Consider the following 19,213-nt stretch of genomic DNA (forward strand, 5'->3'; position numbering starts at 1 on the left):
TCAATAATGACACAAGTAAATAATGTATGTATGTATGTATGTATGTATGTATGTATGTATGTATGTATGTATGTATGTATGGATATATGTATATGTTTTTCAGCCGACGACTTCTAGCTTCAGAGATTCAGCAGCTGAGATTGAGTCCAAAATCTGATACGAGATTCATCCGTGCTACAGTGAATCTGTCTCTCTTTATAGATATCCCCCTCTTCTTCCTCAGATCGTGTCTTTAGGAAACCTTCAAAACAAAAACCGAAGATTCGGGATGTATCTTACTAGTGAAAGAATTACATATAAATAAGTCTTTACCACCTGTGTAAACTTTGGTGGTGAATGTTATAACACATAATATAAGTTTTATAATATGTGTTATATTGTTTCATTTCTAATGTAGGCTCTTGTGTCAGATAATCTAAGTCAATGTTAGAGAATAATTGATTTTTTTTAGATTTACAGAATCTCAGTTAGCCTTCATAGCGGGGCTGAACCCATATTACACCAAGCACTGTAGCTAATATTAGCTGGTATCTCGCCGGTGGACATAAATACATAAAATAATATTCTAATCACAAAATATACACAATAATATGTCCATCTTACTTGTGAAATGTTGTTTGTGAAGCCCTCACATCAATAGTCCATCGATCCGAACAACAATATCCCTCAGTACTGAGGCATCTTCTGCTGTTTTGGTTGAGCAAAGTAGGAGGGACTACCGCTCCAAGATGGCCGCCGTATTTCCTGCAGCCAATGTGGGGTCTACTCTATATTATGTCTATGGTCTCTGGACTTTATCGGAGGCTTTAACAACAGGTAATCGTTATTTTCCATTGCTTTGTTTGAAGTCGATCGATTATGTTAAACAGAGTCCGGTTAATTATTTAATACATGAGAATAGTTAATAAAAGCTAAGTAAACATGCTAACTGTAGAGCAGCTAACTGTTAGCTGCTAACAGGCGGAAGCTAATCCGTTCGGTTAGCTTCTGCCTGTTAGCTACTTTATTACGTTTTTGATTTATAGCACAAACATTTACAATATGCATTTTAAAGATGGGCATTTATAGTAAAAAAATGTCATAAACACGTGTCTGTTAAGTGTACATCATTATGCCCGTTAAAGTGTTTTTTTTTTTAAATAACGTCTTTTTCTGTAGGTTTGACAGGGAGAAAGTTCCTCATTCTGCTACAAAAAACAGGTCAGTAGTTGTTTCTGCTTGTTTTTAAAAGTTTATAATTTCATTTTTTTAAATTTTGAAATTCTGGTTCACAGCAAAACTGTTTACATTATTTTTCGTTTATTAAATTGCATGCAAACAATCTATAATTGCTTTACTTTTTATGATTTATATTAAAATGTTTGACAAGTTAATTTAACATTTAAAAATATCAAAAGATTACTATAGTGGTGGGAATAATGTATGGCGCTAATTATAGAACAAAATTATATGTATTTACAAAAGGATTCGAAAAGAGTGAGCAGCCAGGATGTTATTAGTAAAACTTTATAAACTATGTTTTGTGAAGCTGCTCTATTAAAAATAAGCCTTCAAACCCTTGAAGTGAAGTGTGTCATATTAAAAAGAGTGATAAAATATGCCACCCACAGAGTAAATAAAAAAAGCTCCAAGTATTTAAAGGACATGTCTAGAAGGCATCAGGAATACTAAGATTATTCATATTTATTTTACTGCAATAAAACTGTAGTTATTCTGCCTTAAGTAATCTAAGTTGTTACAATAAATTTGAAAGTTGCTCAACTTAACTTGCACAATCAAATTAATTAAATGTAATTAAGTTTGTAGTCAACATTTTTAAATTTGTTGGTTTTACTTAAACAGAAATAAAATTTATACTTCAAGGATCTACATAAAGAGATTCCATGTATTAAAACATTTCCCTTTAGCGTTCATTTAGCAGCAGAGACTGCATAGAAATCTAAGACGAAGTCAGTGACAGCCAGCAATCAGCTTCCTGAGACAATGGATGACTGATGACCTTTGGTTTACATGCTACAGAGGAATGAAGGTCCTGCTCACTTTCACTGACTTGTTACTGTAGCTCATTTGTTTTTCCACAGCCTCCAATCGCAGCCACCCCCCAGCCAGGACCAATTAACAGCAACAAACACTCACATCCAGTAAAACACCTCAGCAGCATCCAGCTGGGCCAGATTAGTGGCCCTCCACCTACCCATTGTGCTACCGGGACTTTTAAATTAACAGCCACACGTGAGAAAAGACCACCATCTGTCTGGAAAAGACCAGTCAGATGTGACTGAAAACTTATTTTCCTGGCGACATGGAAATTGATTTGGTTCTAATAATGACAGTGAACATGAATTCAACCTGAATTTGCTTCAGAGCAGTGATAAATTCAGTTGCATGAACTGAAATGTTCCCGTTTTGAATGCCAGGCGTCAAACGAACAGTGGCCCCACTTCCGCAGGGGAATCCTTGGTTTTGCTTAAAGGAGTCAGCAGTTCAAATAATGGAGTCACTTAATTTTTAAAAGACATACAGTATTGTAAAAAAAAAAAAAAGGGCAACCCATTTGAATTAAGGAGTCAGTTTGGTGTATAGAGACGTTGTGAAAATTTGACACATGCACAAAATGCTGGAGCCAAGCCAAGTTTATTTATATAGCACTTTAAAACAGTTCCACTGACCAAAGTGCTGTACAGCCACATAATTAAAACAAGTGAAATAAAAATTAAAAGCACACTAACACCAAAAAAAACAATCACTTAAAATGAAGACACACAATGCAATACAAGAACATACACAAATATGCAGTCATAATAAATATCACAATAAGTAATCTAAAAACAATAAAGTAACTAAAAGTAACAGCAGCTCAAACTGAATCAAAGCCGAAAAAGGTGAGTCTTAAGAGCAGATTTAAAAGTTGCCAGAGAAGTGGCCTGTTTTACAGACATTGGCAAAGAGTTCCAAAGTTTGGGAGCTGCCACAGCAAACGCCCTGTCCCCTCTGAGCTTCCTCAAAGTCCTCGGCACCTCCAGGTACAGTTGACTCACTGATCTGAGAGCTCGAGAAGGGCAATGTACATGTAGCAGCTCAGAAAGATAGGAGGGGGCAAGGCCATTTAAAGATTTAAAAACAAATAAAAGAATTTTAAAATGGACTCTAAAATGGACAGGTAACCAGTGCAGAGAGGATAAAATAGGGGTATCATGTTCTCTCTTCCGCGATCCAATTAAAAGCCGTGCAGCAGCATTCTGGACCAGCTGAAGACGAGACAGAGAGGACTGGCTTACACCAATGTATAAGGAATTGCAATAATCCAACCGAGTTGTGATAAAGGCATGGATTACTACTTGAAAGTGCTCGCACCAGACAAAAAGACACTTTTTTCTATTAACAATTATGCTAACATGAAACCTGGAGATGTGGGTGCTATTAATTTAGTGGAATGCACCACAGCAAAGGGAAAAATAAAGTAAAATAAAACTGTCAAAGTTTAGCTCAAAACTGCACATATGTTTCCATTTCCTCTCTTTCTCGGCTGCGCTCCTTACAGTCTTGTTGCCATAGCAACTGACTGAGAACAGCGCCGCTAATGTTTCAGAATTCAACACCTGAGTCAAGCAGTCTAAACTAAATGAAAAACGTGCTCACCCCCTCGCCTGTGGGGGCGCTGCACCAAAAACCACTGAAAGAAACGACACGAAAATCTCTCCAAAGACATGACATGAACTTCCTTCTTCGCAAAATGTAAACAGAATTGGAGTGGCGTCAGATTTTAGCGGTTGTAGCGGTTGTAAAAGACCATGAGTCATTTCTACCACTAGTGCTAAACCAGCAAGTTTGTTTTGGTTATATTTACCCAGAATGCCCTGCGCTATAGTCCGCTTCCAGTGTCTGGTTTGCTTGATGTTCACATATATTTGAACTGCACTAGAGCTCACTTCAGCCAAACCGAGACCGAGATTTGAAAGCGGACTAGAATTCATGTTTTTGGTTCAAATCAGAGTTCAAGTTCACGTTCACACCTCCCCAAATGAACCGGACCTTCTAGACAAGCAAGAGTTGGATTGTAGCAGACTCAAGGCAGAGAAGGAGACAAATCAAAGCAAGGAGAAGCAGTCAGAACAGTGAAAGTGATTGGGTTGCAGTAGATCAAACTCTGACAACACGATGCATCTTCGTCACTGTTTGGTGAGCTGCAGCTGGAAACTAGAAAGTCACCAGGGTAGGTCTGTGGCGACAGATTGGACAGATTACGAGGGCTTGGCTTGTGCTGGTGTGTTTCTGGGCAAATTGGTGTGACGAGCACACATCCAACTCGACTGTTCATCCAAAAGACTGTTTTTGTACCGTCCCAGAACCTAAAATGGACACGGTGGGAAGGTGGAGGGATGAAAAAGGTTTGAAGACCAGCGGTAGAAGGATGGAGGGGGAGGCAGCTGCAGCCAGAGGATGAATGAGTGCTACTATGTCCTCTGGCTCCAGACTCTGTTCACGTGTGTGTGTGTGTGTGTGTGTGTGTGTGTGTGTGTGTGTGTGCGTGTGTGTGTTTGAACGAGGCTCCTTGAGGAGAGGCCGACAACCTCTCACGCTCATGCGGACAAGCAGCGATTATTTTTGCGTAAGTCTGAAAAAACACACTGCTGCTCAGTTTGGTCCAGTGCAGACACCGTAGGAAATCAGAAAAATGCTGTGAAGAGTTCAGTCTGTTGGATTTAAAGAGTTTAACTTCACAAAGAGACCAAGGACTTTATTAGTTTCAGAGACACTTGTGAGCCTGGATGTATTGTTCCAGTACATCCTAACGAGTTTCTTTTCATTTTGTACGGCACATTTCAGATCTTATTTGTTGTGTTTCAGTGAGAAAGGCGCCTTACTCTTGAATTAACCAGAACGAAGACTTTTGGAGTAATGTCCAATGGATAGTTGGAGAGAATGGAGAGTGCAATGCTTGGAGAAAACCAAACTTTCCAACCCAACATTTGTCACATTGCAGCTGTGCCGGAGTCTAATTTCTGGAAGTAGGTATGCTGTGACCACTTCCTACTCTGGAGTGGCAGCCATGACATATACCATACATTTGCATTCGCACAGTTTGATGTATTTATTTCTGGAATTCAGTGGAGCCTTTTTCATTCATAAGACCAGTCGGAACATATTTTGAGAGAATACAATGATATTAAGGCTGAAAAACGTGTCATAATATAAGCACTTTTTATCAGTCGATATAGCTCATGATGCTATTATGCTACATAATACATCATGATACTAATGAAACCTGTCTTGAGTCACATCTCTGGTTATTTTAAGTAGTTTTACATAAATCTCATGTATCGCATAGACTGCCTTACAGGAAGTATTCACGAATCAAACATGAATCCGTTCGTCCAACAGACTGGTGAGTAACGGGACATTGATAGTAAACATATCAGAAGGCCCAGTGGCCCAGTCAAAGTCCAAACCCTTATTGATATGGCACACTGAGATAGATATTCAGAAGCAATTAAACCAGAGTAAACGTGACTGCTATAGAGTCATTGGTGCTATAGATGGTTCTACAAGCAACTGAATCAGGAGTTGTACCATCTCCAGGTTTTACCTTTATTTAATTACAACAGTATCAATTTATCTGTTAGGTGTTTTTGAATGTACAACCCTAGAATTGAAAGGAGGTGTACCCTCTATTTCCTGCCAAAAATGCATTTAGGGCTGCATTACCACCAACCCTGCTTGACTGAGTTCAATTAAACTCTGGTTCGTTTGCGTAGAAAGTCCGGTTTGTTTGGGGAGGTTTGAATGCATAATCAAACTCTGATGCGGACCAGTAAAGTGAACTCTGGTCCGCCTACAAACCTCGTTCTCGGCATATGTGAATACCAATCAGATCGGAGAACATTCCAAAGGCAGGAAGAGAACTATGATGCAGGGAATTCTGGGTAAATACAACCGAAACAAACGCAAGATTCTAGCGCTAGCAGGAGAAATAATGGTTCATGGTCTTTTAGCAAAGACAAAAGACAAATCCTACAACATCTAAAATCTATCTCTATCTTGGTTTGCCTTTTGTGAACAAGGAAGCTGCGCTCAGTGTCTTCAGAGGTTTTTGTGTCGTTTTCTTCAGTAGCTCTTGGTGCAGTGCCCCCACAGGCCAGGAGGGGAACAGGTTTCTCAAAAGACTTGGTTGGTTTGACTCAGTGCAAAGAGAAACCAAATCATGGCAGCTGAAAATGTAACAAATATTGCAACTTTTGGTCCCCAATCCAACCGAATCTACTGGACAATCAGGTTTTAAAGCACCCTAAATGTACAGTGCTATTCTTAATTAGATAAATGTTAGACCTGTTCACCAAACCTTCTCCTTCCAGTCTGCATGTTGAAAACACATTGTTTTTTTTAGGTTTATTATAATAAAACAATAAAACTGTGGAACAAATGTTACAATTTTGGTCGCCAATAGAACCGAGTCTACCAGACTATTAGGTGTGAATATATCCATCCGTCCTCTGTCTCTACCTGCCGGTCCTTGCACGGTCTCAGGGAGTCTGGTGCCGATCTTTGGCGTTCATTGGGCGGATTACATCTTGGATGTGCCACCAAACCAAACCATTTGTCACAGGACAATGACCGTGCGGACAGTAATTTAGAGAGACCAATTAACGTAACAGTCGTGTTTGAGCTCACAGCTCCTAACGTCTCCCATCTGCTCTAAAATCATCGGCTCATGAACCCAAAGCCAGCAGAGCCTGAATTCGTACTCCTCATCCTGGCCGTTTCAAGTCTCCTGAATAACACAGAGAAAGGAAAAGCAATTTGTCAGGCCAGACTGGCACTTTGTTTTTGAACGTGGAGGAATGTCCGAATCTTAAATATCTTCTCCTCTCGGGGTCTTTCTTCCTTTCCTTCTCATTTCTTCATTTCTGTGTCCCTCTGTAGACCTGTCGCCCCTCCCACTTCGCTCTCCCCTGTCAAAATAAACACGCTGAGAGCTGGCCTTCTTTTCATTCAGACGCTCCAGGTCGACAAGGCCGATTTCAGGCTCCACTGTCCTCCAATACCATTATGTGTGTTTGACTGTACCTCTGTAGTATTTGCAGCGCTCATTGAAAAGCAGCTTTTTTACATCCCGCCATTGCTCTTCCTCCTCCTCGTTCGGTACCATGATGGTATCTGACATAACCGGCACTGGGTTTCTCTCCGTTCCTGGCAGATAGAGGGGCCGTCGACCGCTGCTGGGGGAACTTTCCTGGCTCGTGGAAGCTGTCGGACAATCACACCTTTCATGGGCCAGAGAGAACGCCGCCCATCCGCCGGCATACAGGCCCAGGCCAGGGAATTTCTCTCCTTTCATAGACCCTCTCTTGCTCCATTTTCAGTCTCTTTTGCAACTTGTTGAAGTTTTAAATCATGTTAGGATTTTCAAAGATATCCCTGGCAACAGAGAAAGACATCTTGAAGGATCTCAGATCAAAATTAGACTGAGCTGAAAGTTCTGATTCAGGAATCTTCTTTCTTTTAAGGGTATTTTCACACCTGATAGTCCAGTAGACTCGGCTTGATTCAGCAACATTTGTTACATTTTCACTGCACTGTGTGAAACGATTCAAACCATTTGAGAAACTTGTTCCCTTCCTTTCCTGTGGTGGCGCTCCTCCAAGAACGACTGAAAAAAATGACACAAGCGATACTTTCTTCTTCACAAAATGGAAACAGAATTGACGTAGCATCAGATTTTAGCAGTTGCAGGATTCCTCTTTTGTTAAAAGACTACAAGCCATTTCTCCTGCCAGAGCTTTTGTTTTGAATGTATTTACTCAGAATGCTTTGAGCTGTAGTCCACTTCCTGCTTTTTGAGCGTTCTCCGGTCCACTTGCATTCACATCTGCGTTCGAACCGCGTCAGAGTTCACTTAACCGAATCAAGACCGAGGTTTTTAGGCAGACCAGAGTTTGCTGATTTGGTCAATTACACGTCAACACCTCCCCAAATGAACCTTTATCAATCAATCAATCAGTCATATTTGTTCGGATCACACATTTCAGTAACAAGGCAGTTCAAAGTGCTTTACATATTCTAGACAAACGGACTAGAGTTTGATTAAAGCGGACCAAACTGCACCCTTAATGTTTTATAGACTCAAAAGGTTTGGTTGTGGTAATTTAGCAAAGACAACCTAATTTCTTAATAATCTTTTTCTGTTTTCCTTCCTTGATCTCCGCAAATTTCCTCCCCACATCTTTCTCCTCAAGATCTAACTCTGTGGGTCAACAAAGCCACCTTTTCACGGTTTATAATTAGCATCACCTTCGCTGGGCCGCGGCTTGTAGCAGAGGCCGACCTGAGGAGAGAGCGAGAGAGAGAGATTTTCTAAACTTGACCCTGAATTAGTAGGTTCTGTGAAGACCGATTTGGAAAGGCTCGGTTTGGAGGCATGAGAGGCGCAGTTGTGATGTTGAGTTGTGTGCTTCCCGTAAGGGTGGTGAGTAGCTTTATTCAAAGAGCAGCTGTAAAAAGGCCAAAAAAAGATCAAATCAGCGTGGAGGAAGCTCAGAGGGACGACAGCAGCGGTAAGGGCAACCTGGGACGTGGAAAACATTAAACACCGTTTCAAACATTTGGAGAATTTATGGGCGTCCTGGGAGAACATCACAGAGCAAATCTTCAAAGTGGCAACTGAATGAAAACGGCTAAAAAGCAAACAAGTTTGATTCCAACTTGTCAAGCTGCAGGAATGAAAGCAGACACAATTTAATGACTCAAAGACACTTTTGTGCCTGAACATGATCGACCCGTACTCAGTTTTCTGACGTAGGTACCGTAAATGAAGCTTCAAGGCGAAAGTAACGGACAATCGTTGGATCCCAGACGTGGATAGAGATGGAGACAGGATGTCATCAGTGCAATAAGTTCGCTCTCGCTCCTGAATATTCCACGATCAGCTGTTAGGAAAGTGGAAAGGGAACAACTGCAATTCAGCTAATAAGTGGTAGGCTTGTTAAATCACAGAGTGGGAACACCGAATGCTGAGGAAGACGAAGTCAGCAACTTTCTGCAGTTATTGGATCTTAAGGTCAGGGTTAGTGAGAAACCCTACGACTTTCCTACTTCCACTCCTGGCTTCGGAAAACCTTTCTGTTTATCTGTTTAACTTTGAAATAATACATTTATCTCCACAGTACAAACTGAACATGTAGTTTTACCAAACATTCAGTGGCAATCGTGTTCCTTATTCGCCTATTTAGATTATTCGTTCTTTACGACAAATCACAAACAATTAAGATAATCCTAGTTTAAAATGCCATAAATTTAAAGTGGTAGTGTAATAAAACATTCCACAACAACCACCTGAAAGTCATTTAGTCGTCTTTCAATTCAGAGTGAATTTAACTGAAAAGGTTCAATAAAAAGCTCCACAGCTTGATTTAAGGAGGATGCTGCTGTGTGTAAATGAAAGTGTCATCAGCGTAAACATGTTATTTATCTGCTGCTAGTTGCTGTTCCACCTCACTTTTAATAAACAGGATAAACCCTCCAGCCCAATTACAGCGTGTTTACATTTAGTTCTCTACACTGAGGTATTTAAATGTCAAAGTCTGAAAATCTCTCAAGAATCTTGGTGGATTACACTGGATTTTTACGGATTGTTTTTATTATAAGCAGTTTTGTTTGACTGTTGGTAGCATAAAGTATGTAGTTTATAGACTAAATTCAGGGTGGGAACACTTTTGCTAATTGCTGAGCTATTTTTCTTTATTAGCGCTTTAGCATTTTTGCTAACATTGAAAATGTTTAGCACACTTCCTTTAAATGATTGTTTTGATGAATTTTAAAGCACTAAATTACTTGGCTTTCTTGTAAAATTTTGACACCTGCGTTAAAGTTTAGAATATTGACTATTAAGAATATTTGAAGTAGTTAGCCATTAGCTCATGCTCTTATTTTGAAGTGACTGTGCAGAAGTTCTGTTTCCTCTCCTTTCCCAGCTAATGTTTATTCTTACCCAGAATGCATCAGTAAACTGTTTAAAATCTACTGATGTCCTTCGTGTTTTCTGACCAAAACCCTGTTTTGCTAACCAGGTTAGCAAAACTCAACAACTGTAACAGTGAAGCTGTGAGTGGAAGTGAATCACTTGCGGAAGCGCCACTTCTCAGATCGGTTATGCAATAAAAATATGAGAGATGGTTGAATTTAACTCTTTAGGATTAACTTCTGCTAAATACATTAATGGTATACCGCATTAGCATTTGCAAAGCTAGTGTTTATGATTAGTGTTTCAGCGTTAGAACAGCTTATTTTTTTAGCTAGCGTTGCCCACCACTGCTTAAGTATGTCATTGACACATAGTAAGTATCAACATGGTTGCATTTAGCGCTTTAGCAGTACCGTCCGCCAAATAGCATGAGGGTGTAGCATTAGCGAAACTAATGTTTATGGTTACAGCCTTAGCTTTAAGGCAGCTTATTTTTTTAGTTAGCGGTGCTCACCATTGGCTAGATGTGTCATTGACAGATGGTGGGATCAACATGGTATTTAGCGCCTTACAGGTAGCTTTTGCAAAATACCATGGGGGTGTAGCACATTAGCATGAGCACGAGCAAAGCTAGTGTTTATGATTAGTGTTTTAGTGTTAGCACAGCTTGTTTTTAGTTAGCGGTGCCCAGGTTTGTCATTCACACGTGGTGTCAATGACAACATGGTTGAATTTAGTATGTTAGCAAAAGTTTCCGCTAAATACCTTGACATCAGAGTTTATGACTACGACTTTAGCGTTAGCGCTGCTAACTGTTTAGTTAGCCATGCCCACCAATGGCTAAAAGGCAAAAAAATGGTCAGAAAGTACCTGAATTTTAATTCCAATAGTTAGTCCTGTCGCAGGTAAACACAGAGACGTTCCTCCATGTGGAGACAGTGCTGAAGACGTGCTGCCTGATAAAAACACACTGACCTGGGGAACCTTTTGGGTGGGGCCGGTCCTGCAGAGCAGCCGTGCATCCTGGTTTCACGTCAGCCTCTTTAATTCCTTCCAGGAACCTGTAAGGATTTTCATGGTGTTCGCAAGGTGTGCTTATGCATGACTCATACAAACATTAACCACATATAACTTCTGTTTCCCCTTCCCATCTTTTTGCCTCTTTTGCTGTCTTTTGTGGCAGACTCAAAATTTCTCCTTCTCTTTTAAGCGGAAATCCATATGTTTGTTTTGTGGATTGATATTCTTGCAGTGTTTATGTAGCTGCTCTCCATGCACGGATGCAGATCTTGTCTCTTTAGCACGGCCTGCTGGGTTTTTAGTTTCCTCGCCTGGTTTATACCAGAACATCCAACCACGCTGAAATGCGTTCTGCTTTCTGTGTAAACCTCATCGTTTACACCAATCAGAAGAAAAAGTGTTTCTGTCATGAAAGCTGCTTTTTGCTGAATCCTACTTGCTTCTGAGTCTCAGTTTGGATCAGTGATTTCATTCAGGATGAAGCTTCCAGCCAACGAGCGTATAACCAAGATAAAATCAGGCATTTCCAGGCCTTTCAGTGTCAACATTTGAAAGATAAATAAGAAGCATCTTGACAGAAACTAAATTTACATCACTCAAGGCTTTAGACTAACTTTTGCACTGGTTTCCATGGTTTACTACAGGTTTTAAATTAATCTAGTAAACATAAAGTTCTTTATTTGAAGCAGAATTACTGAAAAGTGTTTAAACAATTTCTGGAATTTAAAGTGAACTTATTATTCAAAACTAACATTTTCCATGTTTTATGCTTTTTATACTTCACCTAAAATCAGGCCCACCGCTTAAAAAAAACACCCAACCATTTTTATTAATAACTTAATGTTTTTTAGTGTCTGGAAAATGAGCCGTTTCGAAAACCTTTGGAATGTAGCATCACAAATCAGCAGCTAGTGCCCGTTACCTAGCAACCCCAGCGAAGCCCGTTACCTAGCAACCCGAGCTGAGCTTTTTTACCACTCAGAGACAAGTGGAAGAGACAAGTGTTTTGTCGTTGGCTTACCATCCAGAAACCACGTGCTGCATGTGTGGTGGTTGTGCAGGAGGTCCCACTTCTGCTTTTCAAAGACGTACGGTCGTATAATTGCGCATCAGTTTTGCAGCTATTTTTACATGTCAGCGTAAGTGTTGAGTTGAGGGGATGTGTAGATAAATGTACAAGACATTTTTCCAATGTTTTAAATGAATTAATCTGCCAGTGGAACTCGAACTCTTTCATCAATTCTAAGGAATAATTTACTTAAAACAAAACAAAGTTACTTTTAACTTGCATTCAGTTTATTTGCTCGAGAAACTAGATCAAAATTACTTTGGTGAGATTTTGTGTTTCTGCAGTCTTTGCCCTTTTCTCTGCGGATAGCGTCATGTTGACGTGAATGACTGAACCCTGCGATGTAGTGGCGCCGTTTGAGCCGGAGTTAAATCCAGCAGCTCTTGGCCCGGTTTATCCCGCTGTGTGAGCAGCAGCGAGCAGAACGCCGCCGGTTCAGAACAAACAAGAGCAGAGCTGGGATGCAACTGGTCCGACTGGTTTCCCTGCAGAGATCGGTGATGCTTCAGGAAACACCGAGACGCAGCTGGAGGTTTCATTTCTATGAGTTTGTGTTTTCATCCATGATGGAGAGCAACAGAACTGCTGACATAAAGAACTGGAGGTTTTGTTCACCTTTGTGTCCTCATGTGACGCCTCTTCAACGATTAAATGTCAAATTTAGATGAGAATTTGAACTGTTAACTGTTAATTCAGCCTTTTTCAAATGAGCAGTTTATCACTTTGATAGCAGCTGCCTTTTCTCCCTCCCTCTGGATTCTGTTTGAAGTTGAATGACGCCGGCAGATTTAAACGCTTCGTTTGCTTGTGAAGACGGTTAATTGAAACTCATTAAAGCTGCAGTGTGGAACTTTTATTTTTGTTAAATCCGACTTTTTTCCATATCTATTAAAGCTGTCGCCGTGTTGTGACAGTTTGTTATGAGACAGATAATCTGATAAAAACAATCTCCTATCCCTCCCACTGCTACGGTTGGTAAGAAAAACAACCAATCAGAGCCAGGAGGCGGGTCTTAACGCTGTCAATCATCCTCCTGTAAATTCCTAGGTTATTACAGTGAACTAAAAGTAACAAAATAACCAAAATTTAAATTGAGAAAACATTTTCATTAGCTGAAATAAATAAAAGTGGTAACTAGTGAGGAAAATGGTAACTAACTGGAACCTTTATAAAACTAAAACACACTGAAATTACAGATATTTTCATTTTTGTGTTTATTAGCCTTTCGAATTGATGTGAAATGAATTTTTTCAGCACTCTGTAGTCCTCACAGCAGGAAAAAAAGCCAACAATAACTGAATAAATTTTTAAAAAATTGTTTTCATTTCCATTTGATGTGTACATGATCACAATATTTTTTAATTCTGCTCCTAAATGTTAATAGAAACTAAAATAAATGCTGGTAAAAGCTAGCAAACACTCTAACAGCTAATTAAAACTAACTGATGGAAACATCATTCAGGGTTATGACAGTTAACCAACTAAAACTACAAAAACTGAAACTGAGAAAACATTTTTTAAGTGAAATAAACAAAAACGGTAATTAGTGGAACTATATAAAACATACCAAAATTATAATATTCCTAATTTTCCTGTTTTTAAATTTATTAATTAGCCTTTTGAACTGATGTGAAATAGATTTTGTTTCCCAAAACACAAACAAATGTCCTCCATTTTGCATAAGTCCACAAAACGTTTTATATTAAATACAGTTGAACAAAAGTTGGTTGTTCAACAATAATTGAATAATTTTCTTTAAAATTGTTGTGTTGACTATCGATAACCACAATACTTTCACCTTTTTAATATGAAAAACTCAAAGCAACACAAAAACTAAACCATATTTAACCAACACACCAAAAGAACGTATTAAAACGAACTAAATTAGACAAACAAAAAGTCACAACGAAATAAAACTAAACCACATTGAAAACCCCAAAACTGTTATAATCGTGTGACTGACAACTTAATACCAGGAACTTTTTCTTCGCCTATATTTCACATACAGTAAATTTCATCTAGAGAGATAAAGACTCTCCTTTTCCTGAGCCATTTCAGAGAGCAGCTGCTCCGCTCGTAGAGTTTACACGTGGCTGCTGAAATTCTGCTACACACACACAATTTCCCACAAACATGCCATAAATAGATAATACGCATAAATCAGTCATTTACACAGAGTTTCTTACACTTTTCACACACACACACGCTCCCTGTTGGGGTCTGCTGCTCAGACGGGACAAAATTAGCGACATGGCGGGTAATTTTTCAGTCAACCAAACCAAATAAATAAACGCCACCATTCATTCACTTTCCTTTCCGCAGCTGGTTTCCTTCTCCTGCTGAGAAATCAGAGAAAACACGCGGATGAAAAGCAACTCCAGGAGCGCTGAGATCCAGGTTTAGATCCAACGCTTGTTAAATAGTACGTTTTTCCATGCAGTCTTCTAAATATCCTTCCATTGTTCCTTCCTTCCTTCCTTCCTTCCTTCCTTCCTTCCTTCCTTCCTTCCTTCCTTCCTTCCTTCCTTCCTTCCTTCCTTCCTTGAGGTCCTTAACAAATTAGTTAATCACTCTCTAAATTAATCTAGCAAAATGTATCATAGCAGACCTGTTTGTATGTTTCCTTCAGTCTTTGCTACTTCCTTCCTTTCCTCCGCCATGTTTATTGCTTTTGAACTGTTATTTTTAGTGTTACTGCCCCCTAGTGGCTGGTCACAGGTAAGTAGCTATTTTTTTAATTAAACATTTCAGTATCCGGTCCGTCGTGGTGAAGAGAGAGCTGAGCCAAAAAGCGAAGCTCTCGATTTACCGGTCGATCTACGTTCCCACCCTCATCTATGGTCATGAGCTTTGGGTCATGACCGAAAGAACGAGGTCACGGGTACAAGCGGCTGAAATGGGTTTCCTCCGCAGGGTGTCTGGGCTCTCCCTTAGAGAGAGAAGCTCAGTCATCCGGGAGGGACTCAGAGTAGAGCCGCTGCTCCTCCACGTCGAGAGGAGCCAGTTGAGGCTCGGGCATCTGGTCAGGATGCCTCCTGGACGCCTCCCTGGTGAGGTGTTCCGGGCACGTCCCACCGGGAGGAGGCCTCGGGGAAGACCCAGGACACGCTGGAGGGACTAAGTCTCTCGGCTGGCCTGGGAACGCCTTGGGATTCCTGGAGGAGCTGGAAGAAGTGGCTGTGGAGGGAAGTCTGGGCCTCCCTTCTGAAGCTGCTGCCCCCGTGACCCGACCCCGGATAAGAGGAAGAAAATGGATGGATGGACGGACGGACGGACATTTCAGTATTCTTGCCTGAAAAAAGTTACTTTCTGGATGTTTTTGAAATGGCTCATTTTCCAGACACCAAAATTCATCAACTTATCTAAAACTGCTTTGGTGTTTTTTCTTAAGCGCTTGGCTGTTTTTAGAAACCCAATATTTTTATTGCTATCGCCCCCTGTTGGCCAGTCGCAGGTAGTTTGTCATGTTTTATTGAGAATTTTAATATTCTTGGCTGAAAACTTCAAATTCAGGAGGTTTTTGAAATGGCTAATTTTCCAGACATTTTCCTATTTTTGAATCTCAACCAGCTATTTTTAGTGTTACTGCCCCCTAGTGGCAGGTAAAGGGTAATTTGAGTGTCATCACCTCTACTGGCCAGTCAGAAGAAATTTGGCATTTCTTATTGAAAATTTTAATATTCTTGGTTGAAAAATCAACATTCTTGTGGTTTGTAAAACCCGACATTTTCTTATTTTGAATTTTGAGGTGTCATGGTTAGTGTCACTGCCCCCTAGTGGCCGATAAAGGTAGTTTGACATTTTTTATTGAGCATTTTAATATTCTTGGCTGAAAAAGTTAAACTCTTGAAACTAGACATTTTATTATTTTTGAATTTTGAGCTATTTTTTAGTGTTACTGCCCCCTAGAGGCCAGACACAGGTAGTTTGGAATTTGAATTGAGAATTTCAATATCCTTCCTTCAGAAAGCCAACAAATATTTTCATCAAAGTGAGAGAAAACTAAACCATATCTGGATTGGTGTCATTCTGTCATTAATGTGACAGAATTTTGTGCTGCTAACATCCAAACAGATTTAAGTGTTTCCTCATCTTTTCAGCGATATTTTGTGCAAACAGAAACCGAAACATCGGCTCTGTGAGAGTTCTGGTGCGTCTTGGATGCAGAGAAAGACGTAAACTGAAGTGCATCAATGGAGGAAGTGTCCTGCTCCAGATGCAGCGAGGGTCCAGCGCAAGGCAAACAGAACGGGTCCGGTTCGGTTCATTTCCTCCCCTGAAAACAGAGGGAAAAGACCTAAAGTTAGCGCCGCTACATTCTCGGGTCTGTTTCCCTCAAAACATCCGCTGCATGAATCAAACGTCTTATTTACCGAGCGCGCTGCCTCCACTCGCCGTCGTCTCTCCTCTCCCACGCCTCCCTCCGTACGCGAGTGGGTCAAAATCTCAGAAGGGTTCTGGTTACCGTGGCGGGTCACTACCAAACCGCCGTGACTCAAAAAGCCCTCTGATTGCTCAACGGGGAAAAACTACAGGGCAGAACAAATAAACAACCAGGGTTCATAAGGGGCTATTTTTAGTTTCACTGGCTGAAAGAACTTAGTGTGAAAAAAATTTATATATTCATCAACAACCCGACGGCTCAGCGACAACACGGCTCAAAATTTAGCTGCAGCACTTTAGTTGAAGGGCGGCGCCCTTACAAAAAATTCACATGTGAAAGTCACATGTGAAAACCATGAAACCTGTACATGTGGTTCAGGCAAATTTTCACATGTAAAAGCACATTTATACGTGAGATTTTGGAACATTTCGTGGTAAAAACACATGGACCCTATGTGTTCACATGTGTATCTGGATATAGAATATGTGATATACATGTGAAACACATGTAAAAGCACATGTATAAGTGTGATTTTGGAACATTTCGTGGTAAAAACATGTATTCACGTGTATATCTTCATTTAGAATATGTGGTACACATGTAAAAGCACGTGATTTTGGAACATTTTGTGGTAAAAACCCATGTGATTGCATTGTTTTCACATGGATTTCACATGTGTGATACCCATGTAAAGGGGTACCACTTCCCCTTCACATGTAGTACCCATGTTTCACACGTTTTCTTGTGTATCACATGTATGTGATACATGTGATACATGTATCACATACATGTATCACATGTATGTGATACATGTATGTGTCACATACATGTATCACATACATGTATGTGACACATGTATATCATGTGTATCACATGCGTATCACATGTGATACACATGTGATACACATACATGTGTATCACATGTATGTGATACACATGTTAAATGTGTATCACATATAGGCCTGTCACGATAACAAATTTTGCAGAGCGATTAATTGTCTAAAAAATTATTGCGATAAACGATAATATTGTTTCAAGATCTTTTGACACTGATTTAATGGAAATGACTAATAATACATGCGATTTCCTGATAGATACACTTTATTTTCAAATGAAAGTTTATCAGTTCCAGTGTTATGTTAAGTAAACAAAACAACCAAAAACAAAAATAAAATGGATTCTCAGTCTCCATTAACAAAAAACGTACTTGAATAAAAACTAAACAACATAAAGCCAAAGTGGAACTAAATACTGCATTCAACAAAAAGAGTGCAGATTATGAAGTCTGTACTGGCCTTCAGTAATCACTAGATTTAAATAGAGAAGATGGGAACATCCAACTACCTAATGCAGTCGTTCATACTACTCCATTTTTTTGCCCCTATTTTCTCCATATGACAATCTTAGAACGTTGGTCGCTGGTGATTTCGTAACCGATCATCCTGAAGTGTGTTACGGTAGATCGTCGTGGCCGCTCGGATCTAAATCAGGGATTTCCCCCGACTGGAAGCGTCAATGCAGCCCGTTGAATGTGACAGGTAGCCAATCAGAAAGCGCAGATTCTCCTCCTGCTTTCGGAGGGGAAATTACGGAGGGGAATCCCAAACAGCTGACAAGGCGCAACCCGAAGTCCAGCGGACATCAGAGATGATATGTAGAAACAACATTAATGTTTATTCAATGTTTCGTGCAAAGAATATAGAAATGACACGAGGAGGAACTGGAGCCAAATTGCTACCGCAGTTAATAAACCCGGTAAGTTTTCAGCTGTTCTTCGTTAACGTAACATAAATAGGTTATAATGATTTTCATTCCGTCAGGACTTTACGCTGACTCTATAGCCACATGCATCACATGTAGATTCTAGTAAAGCATTGATTAATGCCTGGTTTTAAAATTAGTTAACTGGACGTGTAGCCATTATTTTGTGCCCATGTGGCTGGACACCACACGGCACGACGAACCCGATCGAACCGTTATACCTAGGATTTCTGTCAGGTTTTGAAAATGGGTCCGCCGACAACTTGTGTAGCCTGCGCTGGACATTACACTAAGAAAGAGCACCGGAGCTGAGCCTTTTTTCATTCAGTGTCATCAACAGAAAGAAAAAAGGCAGGAAGAGACGATAAAGCCGATAATTAAAATGAGGTCGATAAGTTTAATTTATCGTGCGATTAATTGATTTATCGTTTATCGCGACAGGCTTAATCACATATTGAATATGTGATACACATGTGAACACATGTGAATCACATGGGGTTTTACCTCGAAACATTCCAAAATCACACGTGTTCATGTGCTTTGACGTGTTTCACATTGTTCACATGTGAAAATTTGTGTGAACCACGTGTATATTCATGTGGTACGTGATGTTCACATGTGATTTACACAAATGCTACTAGCTAGTAAATTTTACACATAGGAATACTAAAAATATTTTTATTTCATCTAAAATTTTCAAGTCAAACCACAGAAAAAAATATTATTACTGATCTTTCTAACACTGTATTTAGAAATGTAGCTAGCTACAGATGCTACTAGCTTCTAGAGTGTAAATTTGACAGATGTATATTAAATGTATATTTTAATTAGGTCCAAGCAGCTAAGCGCTGCGAAGGCCTATTGTTATTATATTTGAAATTTTCGAGTCAAACCACAGAAAAAAACTTGCTTCCTCAATCCTATTACTGATGCCACTAGTTATTTTATCTAGAAATTTAGCGAGATATTAATGCTATTTGCTGGTAGTGTGTAAATTTTCCATGTTATTTTAATTTAGTCT

At 39.8% G+C, this 19,213-nt stretch overlaps 1 long non-coding RNA gene across 1 annotated transcript in view; it reads left to right on the forward strand.

Annotated features, from left to right (window-relative positions):
• Window positions 1–363: 363 nt before the first annotated feature.
• LOC103475154 (uncharacterized) overlaps window positions 364–19,213 on the forward strand; it is a 32,227-nt gene continuing 13,377 nt past the window's right edge. Inside the window, exons 1-2 of the long non-coding RNA XR_535303.3 lie at window positions 364–816; window positions 1,159–1,200. This is a non-coding gene — a long non-coding RNA (uncharacterized LOC103475154). The remainder of the gene's footprint in view (window positions 817–1,158; window positions 1,201–19,213) is intronic.

This window comes from Poecilia reticulata, chromosome 13 (genome assembly GCF_904066995.2).
Source record: "Poecilia reticulata chromosome 13, P_reticulata-male-v2, whole genome shotgun sequence".
Lineage (NCBI taxonomy): Eukaryota > Metazoa > Chordata > Actinopteri > Cyprinodontiformes > Poeciliidae > Poecilia > Poecilia reticulata.